Source organism: Brassica napus, chromosome C6 (genome assembly GCF_020379485.1).
Source record: "Brassica napus cultivar Da-Ae chromosome C6, Da-Ae, whole genome shotgun sequence".
Lineage (NCBI taxonomy): Eukaryota > Viridiplantae > Streptophyta > Magnoliopsida > Brassicales > Brassicaceae > Brassica > Brassica napus.
In genome coordinates, this window is record NC_063449.1 from 26,768,720 (window position 1) to 26,777,580 (window position 8,861).

General features: G+C 34.0%; 1 long non-coding RNA gene across 1 annotated transcript; it reads right to left on the reverse strand.

The window, feature by feature from the left end:
* Window positions 1-1,050: 1,050 nt before the first annotated feature.
* Window positions 1,051-8,646, reverse strand: LOC125588921. The gene is made up of 3 exons (XR_007325109.1): window positions 7,672-8,646; window positions 4,564-7,388; window positions 1,051-4,279 (listed from the first exon to the last, which is right to left on the reverse strand). It is a non-coding gene; the product is annotated as an uncharacterized LOC125588921 (long non-coding RNA).
* Window positions 8,647-8,861: the final 215 nt, after the last annotated feature.

Consider the following 8,861-nt stretch of genomic DNA (forward strand, 5'->3'; position numbering starts at 1 on the left):
TCCAACTGAGACTCGCCATTGGACTCTGAAAGGGCTCAACACATCACGGCAAGGCCAAGCGAGCAAAGCTTGACACGATCTGATTCAATACAGCCGGTAACCATAAACTAACCACCACGTACCATAGATCTGACGAGATCTATGTCCATAGAGTCCGATTTGAGACTCCCCGCTCCAATCCAAAGAACTGAAGCTTTTGACCAGATTTGAACTCATCTAAACAAAAAAACCAACTGAAAGAAGATAGAAAAGACATCCACCTTCTCACCGTACCAATGGCACGAAGCCGCCGGCCGGAGAAGATGAAGACGACGACTCTCGACTTTTTTGCTCTCTCTCGCTTTTTTTTTTGTTTCTTAGTGATTCAAGTTTAACCACGTTTAATCGAGTGATTTAGTGATCAAAATAGTAATTTAATTCAGTGTACGGATCATATTTTAAATACATTGAAAAAAATTGAAAAGATAAGACAGTCGTCAAATCTGATCTTTATCTTATCATACGACTGCTGGTGCTTTTTTGGGTTGTCATGTGCTCATGTACAAACAGATTCTTCCTCCAGGTCGTGCTCTTCGATTCATCTCTTGTGCTCGTGGTGGTTGTTATGTTCAAAATCCGCCGCGGTGGCAGTGTTTCAATTCATCTCCCCTGTGCTTTTTTAACTCATCTCCATTGACCAAAAACTCACTATTTTTGAAATTTGAATTTGAAAAACATTTTATAAATGTTAAAAATACGATCTTGAAGTGTAACCTATAGTTAAAACGTAAAAGAATGAAAGATTATATGAAAGAAAACAATGGAGGTCGTAAATGTTTTGCAGAAAACTCTAAAATTCTGAGGAAGACGAAAACATACTTATTAAAATGCCACTCATTAAAAAATTGAAAATAAACAAAATATGTACACATTCATGGATCGTACACATGGATAATAATGTGTATGTACACTATTATATTAGTAATTTGTAAACATATCTAAAGGTGTTTGCATGATTAACATATACTTATAAAAAAATTTACAAGTATGTACACTATTTTAATCAGATATTGCATTCAGCTGTGTTCTGATATTGGTAAGTTTGGACATAGCCAAATAGTGTACATATGCACAAAGCGAAAACCTTTGTACATGTGTACATAGTGAGTAATTTTTAGCTATGGTGTAATAATTGTAAATTTGTACATGTACTTGGTAAGTGTCCATATGGACAACATGGAGACCTATACGTATGTACATGATGCTAAACTTGTAGTTGTGTTTTACGGGTGGGATGTACATTACATATGTGTACATGTGGATAGTAAAAAACGATGTTGTGTAATACTAGTAAATGTGTACATGTACATGTTCAGTGTCCATATGGACAACGTGTGAACAACATATTTGGAAGATACAAATGTACAGTGTCCATCTGTACATGACGCTAAACTTGTGATAGGTTTTTTGGTAGGGGAAGTGTACATTAAATATGTGTACATGTGGAAACAACGCAGACAAGAAAATGTGTACATGGAAGAAACTGATGTACGCGTTTAGTTCAATTAAAAGAACGAGTGGATAATTGCGGCAAGATCCCGTGATGAATATTACGAAATTGAGAAGTGTTGTATACACAGTTGCCTTAGAAAACAAAGTCTGTTCGTGGCAATTTTTCCAAAAAGACGGGTGAATGTACATGTAGTATATGGACATATGGACAGGAAACAACAATGGACAAGGTATGTAAATAATACTAGTAAATATGTATAAGTCCAAAAAGTGTACATATGGACAAGGTGAAACCATTGTACATGGGACATAGAGTTTAAATTGCAGATGTTTCATGTTTTTAACGTGTTGTATTATGTGAACACGGTAGACAATGTACACTGTGATGTGTACATAGTATATTGATAAAAGGAGTCCATGTGGACATGTTAAATACAGTGTACACGTTGCGATATCTTAAAAGAAGTAATGAATATTGATTCACCTTTGTTGTAGTAGTAGTAACAATGTTACGATATCAGATGATTCTAATGATTTTGAGTATCTTCTTATAGTTATGATCATATTAGGTCTCGTTTATTGCATTTGTTTGTTTATTTGCATATCACATGGGCTAAAAATGCAAATTCGAAAGTTTAATTAGGTGTCTTTTAGTTGTTTTTATTGTATTTTCATAGACGTATTCCTAATACGAGGGGTTAAAATGTAGTTTCTGAAGTTTGGGATGAAATTAAGGACCAATTTTCACATTTAAAAAACATTTAAAAAGTATTGGAGTTACAAAATAAATAACAAATAAGTTTAGGAACCAAATATGCAAAAATGCCCAAATTAGCCATAGTTCCTCTTAAGCTTCTCCTGCCAGTTTCAGAGCGCATCAGAGAGGCGGGATGGTCACAACGACGATGAATCACGACGAGGAAAATGAGTTGAGACACTGTTTCACTTTGCAGTGAAGGAGAAGAGATGACGTTTCTACGGCAGCGAGAGCTTAGGTCACGGCGACGACATAGATGAATTGCAAAACACATACCAAAGATGAGAAGGAAGAATTGCGGCGGAGAAGAAAGAGTTGTGGTGAAAAAGAAGAGATGCGGTAGAAAAAAAAGAGTTGTGGCGGCGGAAAAAAATACAAGCCAAAGTGAAAAAAAAAGTTTTAATAATTTTGATTTTTTTAATTTGTATTTAGGTTTCAAACATTTGGTCCCGAGAGAAAAAGAAAATTGACTAATTTACAAAAATTATAAGGCCATTTTAGTTAGGCCAATGACTTTAGTTAACAAAAACTATTTCAGTAGTCATAACTGCGTTATTAAAAACTTGAAGCTGTTTTAGAGTATAATATTTTCTCGTCAGAAATGGACCAACGGTCAAACGCCAAACCATCAAATCACATTTTTACTAAGTACAGTCCAAGCTTTTAGTGGATTTTGAACAGGGGTTTTCACTTTATACGAATTGTCCATTACCGTCCTGTCCAATTTACCATTTTCATATTAGCAATTTAACACGCATGCATTTGGCTTCGAATAGTGATCTTGGTTGGTCTGTTTTCCCTGCGATAAGTGTGGTAAATGCTTTGAAAAAAAATCAATTTTCATAGACATGTCGTATAAAGTGCTTGGTGCGAATTCGGTTTAAGAAATTCAAGTTTCATAGACATGTCATATAAAAAAACTGTTTGAACATTATTATTCTCTAATATTTTGTGATCGGCCATATTTCAATATGTTATTTGGCATTTTCTAAAACAATTTCTTCCTTGCACCGAAAACCCTCCTTCTATTAGCATTAGGTGACGTTTCAACCCCATATTTATATGTTTTTTATATAACATAATGGTGTTGATTGTGTATCACATGTAGTGAACCAAGCCAAAAAGACAGTTGCCAAAGATCTTGTCTATTTTCCTTGCAACTAAATTAATAACTAGGGGCATAGCCTCCGCGCAAGCCTACCGGATACATTATTGATGCGTTGTGTAATTTTGTATATGGTGATTTTGTCTTTTTAACTTTCTTTTTTGTGTTATCTATAATAGTGATGAATGGAACATTGGAAGTCACATAACTTGATTAGGTTGATCAAAGAATGACCGGCGAAGTCATATGTATTGATATTTTCATATCTTATTTTTGTAATGATTTGATCGACCATTAGCGTTATTAGCGCTTTCATGTTCAAAAGCTGCTGAGGTTTATAGTATTGGTTAGTGTTTACTTAGGTAGTTGTTAGTATTTAAATCAAATAGTAAGGCAAATATATAAAATTCGAATTTAACAATTTATACAACAAAATATTTAATTATTTTTTATTCTACCCAAAATTAATTTCAAAAATATAGACTTGCAATAAACTGTTTCTACAAAAAAATTATAACTCTAGAAATTATATAGTTACAAAATTATTGATTTTTATAGTTTTTCCTGCATTTTGTTAAAAATAAATTGTGGTGGGCCAAAAAAGTCTGAAATAGGTCGGCCAAAAATGTGTATGTTGTTTACTCCATCATTCACAACCTTGGGGCTTCCAAATTTATCCAACACAACATTTCTCTCTTGTAAAAAACCACAAAGTTAAGACAAAAGAGAGACACAACTTGGTACAACGGACATTGAGATTGGATCGAATACCTCTAGGGCCAAGAGTGAGACCAACATCATCAGCAAACTTATCAATACCAGCTTGAAGAGATCTCCTTTATACTTGCTCTAACACTGAAACCTCTACTTGCTTTCCTGTAGCTTACTCTTTGACCTTTATGTTGGTTTCCACCACTCAGCTTTCCCTGCACACCCACAAGAAAATGAATGAATCAGTGCCCATTACAACCAAATTCATCTTCTATCAAGTTTTTTCTCTTTCCCCATAGAAAGTAACCATTTTTTACCAATCAATGGGGGTAAAGAGAAGCTGAATTGAGAAAGAAACAATTTTTACATAAACCCAAAAAACCACATAAACATAAAGAAGCTGAATAGAAAAGGGCAGTGATATAGAATGAAATAAAAATTCAAATCACAAGTAAAGTATGAGAACATAAATGGCTGATCTAAAAAAAAAAACCTTCACCTGTCGTGAGGAGCAGAGGACGGAGGCGGAAGAGAGCGCGTTTGTGGACACCATTATTTAGACCGGAGCGAAGGTAAACGTTCTTGAGGTTTGTGAATAAGGAGGAAATGGTTTAGCGTAGAATGAAAGTGAGGAAGAAAGAGGTTAGGGTTTAGATAAAAGGATAATGATTTAATGTTTGGAGTAATTTAATCGTTATATCATTTAATTTGTGCTCATTCAATCATTTTTATGTACTAATTTTGTCATATGTATTTAGGTACTGTCTAAATCACTTGTCCAAAAAAATGACTATGAACACCAATGAATGTAAGTTTGTTGAAGCAATAGTGATGCTAAATGTTGAGGTGATTGAGTTAACCAAGGGATTCTAAAGCTTGAAGAAAACATTTAGCTTAGTATAAGATGGTTCAAAGAAAAAAAAATACATTCTAAGTAAAACCATTTTAGTTTCATTCTTCACTATCATTCATATTATTTGAAAAATAAAAACTGATTAAAAGTAAAAATTAGAGTTATCAACTACAAAATAATTTAATAATTTATTTATTAAATATCACTCATTACGAATTTCAGTTATTTGAAAAGAAAATAACAACTCTATAATAAGAAATTATATATCATCTATAATTATTAATATTTATAAATAAAATTAATTATTAAATTAATTTTAATGACCTAATATTACATATATAATTAGTTTGCTAAAAAATATTGTGATTACCTTCCTTAGATATTTTGAGATATTTTTATTTTTGAAATATTTTTTCATTAAAAAATTAGAATAAATATGATTAGTTAGAACATGTGAAAAATAATAATATTTGATTAAAATACTTTTATTTTATTGATTTGACCCATGTGTAATAATTAACATGTACATTTTACTTTTTAGATAATATTATAGAAATAGTCGATAAGATAACAAAAATAAGGAAAAAAAAACTGAAAATGGTAGTGTTCATAATCATAAAATTGTACCGTACCACTTGTTAATGGCTAAAATAGTTTTGCACTACATAATCGGTTACACAGGGAGGGGGTGGAATGTGAGTTACAGTCTCTTAAGGACTGTACAACTTTAGGAGGATTTTTAACACAAACCCATAAGCAACGACAGTAATCAAGAAGGTCTTTCCTCCAATTTACAGCTCTCAATACATGTAAATATTACTCGCTGTTGCTGGAAGTTCAAGAAGCTTGCTTCTAGATTGATCTCTACGCAGCAGCTGCTTCAATCTTATCCACAAGTTCTAGCCGCGTTTTCCTCTTCCAGCCTTTCATGGTGGCTACTAAAGTCACAAGTCCTACGACCTGTCCTTTTGTATATTCCTGTATATTTATCATTGTTTACACATTTTTATCAAATATTCTATCTATTAAAAGGGAAAGGAAGTTTTGTTTGCTTACCGGATGAGCCCTTGCCCAGTGGACATACCCCATCCCTGGTGGATAGTATGCCTGCAAAAGGTGAGTGATGATTTCCGTTTTAAATGTGTCTCACCAGCACATTAGTCTGCAGTTCCATATAAGTCAGTGTTTTGCTCACCTTGATAAATGTATCCACTATCTGTAACTTGGGTTTCACATTTGTTGAAGAAAGTGTTGTAGCCCGTTTATTAGAACCTACAAAACGATAGATATTGTCAACCAAAGTCATTCATATGCACAATATAGCTATAACGCAGACGCATGTTTAAATGACATGTCATGCAATTTATCAATTGTTTGTGTTTTACTTTTATCTAATCAACAAAGAGTAAAGGTTTTTCCTATCATGACCACCTTTCTAGATGCGCTGTGTATTTAATATTTTATATATCAGAATGTCTGTCAATGTTAACTGATACTTTCATTCTTTCGTGTCCATTCTTGATGTCGTGTAGAAGAAACTACACTGGATAACAAAGCAAACAAAGAGGAAAAGTACCTGAATATCTAAAGACATGAGAGCTCGTCCTTCATCGGTGCATATTTTTATTCTAGATAGACCTTCCACCAGCGTCTCCGCGAATATTTCAATTCCATATTCCAGCAGGAGGTTTTGAACCTATATACGAAAAAGAGTTAAGAGTTTGAGAAGAAAATGTAATCAACTCCTAGAATTAATGATGAGGCCAGAGAGACATTTACCTCCTGTGGAATGCCTCCGTGAGCAAGCCTTGTGTTTGTAGTGTTTGAATTCCCCAAGGATCAAATCAACATACTTGTTTGTTCAAATAGTTTAGTACATATAAGATGGCAGTGAAGCCATGAATGATCAGAATCTGTTTTAAGAGCATCAATACCGTGTGCTGAATATCTAAATCTTAACTCAGATAATAAGTAGGCTCCAATGATAATTTTATACTACACGGGAACTCTAAAATAATACTTTTGTAAGACTATGAACATCAAATATAGTTGAGTATTTCACTATTTAATTAAAGTTGCAGGTACAAATTTGGAAGAGTAAATGGAGTAACAGAAGGAAGTAACAAACTCATTATGCTCCACTCCAAGCTCTTTGACTTCCCATTTAGAGTTAGCAATCCGGTCGACATACTCCAATGAGAACATATATCATACAAAACCAAGGCTTGACTTTAACATACCGATTGAGTTAAAAAGTTATATAACAGTTTTTTTTTAACTTCAGAGGCCAGTAAGAATAAGAATAAAAGGCACAAAAGGGAGGATAGAGATTGAATCCATCTAATAACTTTTTTTTGTCACAGACATCTAATAACTTTCTTAAGTAGATTGGCAATTTACCCATTAACATGCCGCAGGATCCTCGCAGTTGTCATGTGTAAGTGCTCTGTCAGATCAGGTACGGAACCAACCTGATGAATCAATCCACTTAATGCAACTCTTTCAAATAAATTTGACACTCATACCGTATATAAACAGTTCTTGACTAATATATATTTAAGAAATCTATAACAAAGGAATGCAATGAAACTACTTATGATCATCCTTCAGAATCCATCATTTTTAAAGAGGCAAAAGACTATTGGATGCTACAGAGTTCTATCTATAAGCAGACTGTATGCAATTTTGTGAATAGCACAGCTACATAAGGCAATAGCTTATATATAAGGACTCAAAACTGAAAGCATCACATACCAGTTGACCAAAGAAGTCTTCAACGAAAGAGCCATTTCTTGACATAAGCATGGATTGAAGATGAGCCTTTGATTTATGCAGTATTCGAGCCACAAGAGAAACAATGTCCACTGCATGCAGCACATCTTTCCTGCAAGCAATAACCTTTTTATAATCAGCTGCTCATCTCTACTCTCGCTTCAGCTATGAAATACATGAAAAAATGAGTAGGAATAGTTATCTTCAGGTTTACTACTCGGCAGAAAACAACACTGATCCTAGGAATAGTTTACTTTTATATTACGTAAAATATTTATTTGGTCATTACGATATACACAGAAACCCCACCATTCAATAATAGCTTACAAAGATCTGAAGATTCTCCACTGATCCCAAATCTTGTGTTCCTGTTCACTTTCTATGTTCGTAAACAAAACGTTCAAAAATTAGATGTTAGCAGTAAACCAGATTTAATTGATTTCTTATTGGCTTTGGTTGTCATCTCTCCAACGATTCTATCAAAATCATCAGATAGCTTTCTCCTGAACACCCCAATCCGGTCTTCTCCTCCGTCAGTATCATCGTTCATATCAATGTACCTTCTTCGTACAGGAGCAGCATGGGGCGAATCGTAATCAGATCTTCTATTCTTCTTGTTGAATTTCCAGATTCAACTTTTATAGGCCTAGATTTCTCGAGTTGAGCACAGAGCTCGTTGACGTTTCCTTCGATCCGTCCATGGAGACGGAGGCGGGTGAAGTTTAGACTACGGCCCAGTGTCGCAGTGTGCGTCTATGGCCCTATGAGAAAAGCGGGTCGAGGACAGAGAGGGGATGATCAACAGCGGTGAGAGAAAGAAAGTTAATAAATATTAGTTAAGTTGACGATACAAATTCCGCTTATCGTAATGTTTAGATTATAAGCGAGACCCACATAGTGCTGAAGTGGACATACTTAGAAGTGAGCAAAAAGTGATTCCTTGTCTAGAGTGCTAGGTGACATATGGTTTAATTTAGGGTTTAAGTTAGTCGGTAGCTAATGATATCTCTTAATCATGTTATAATGAGTCCCTCTCTCTCTCTCTCATTGTTTTTATTTGACATTTAAAAAACTAATAATACTTACTATATGTCAAGCAAACCCTATTGTCACTTTGTTACTTCCAATTTTAGTAACAAAGGATATCACTGAAATTTCTCAAAACTCCAACT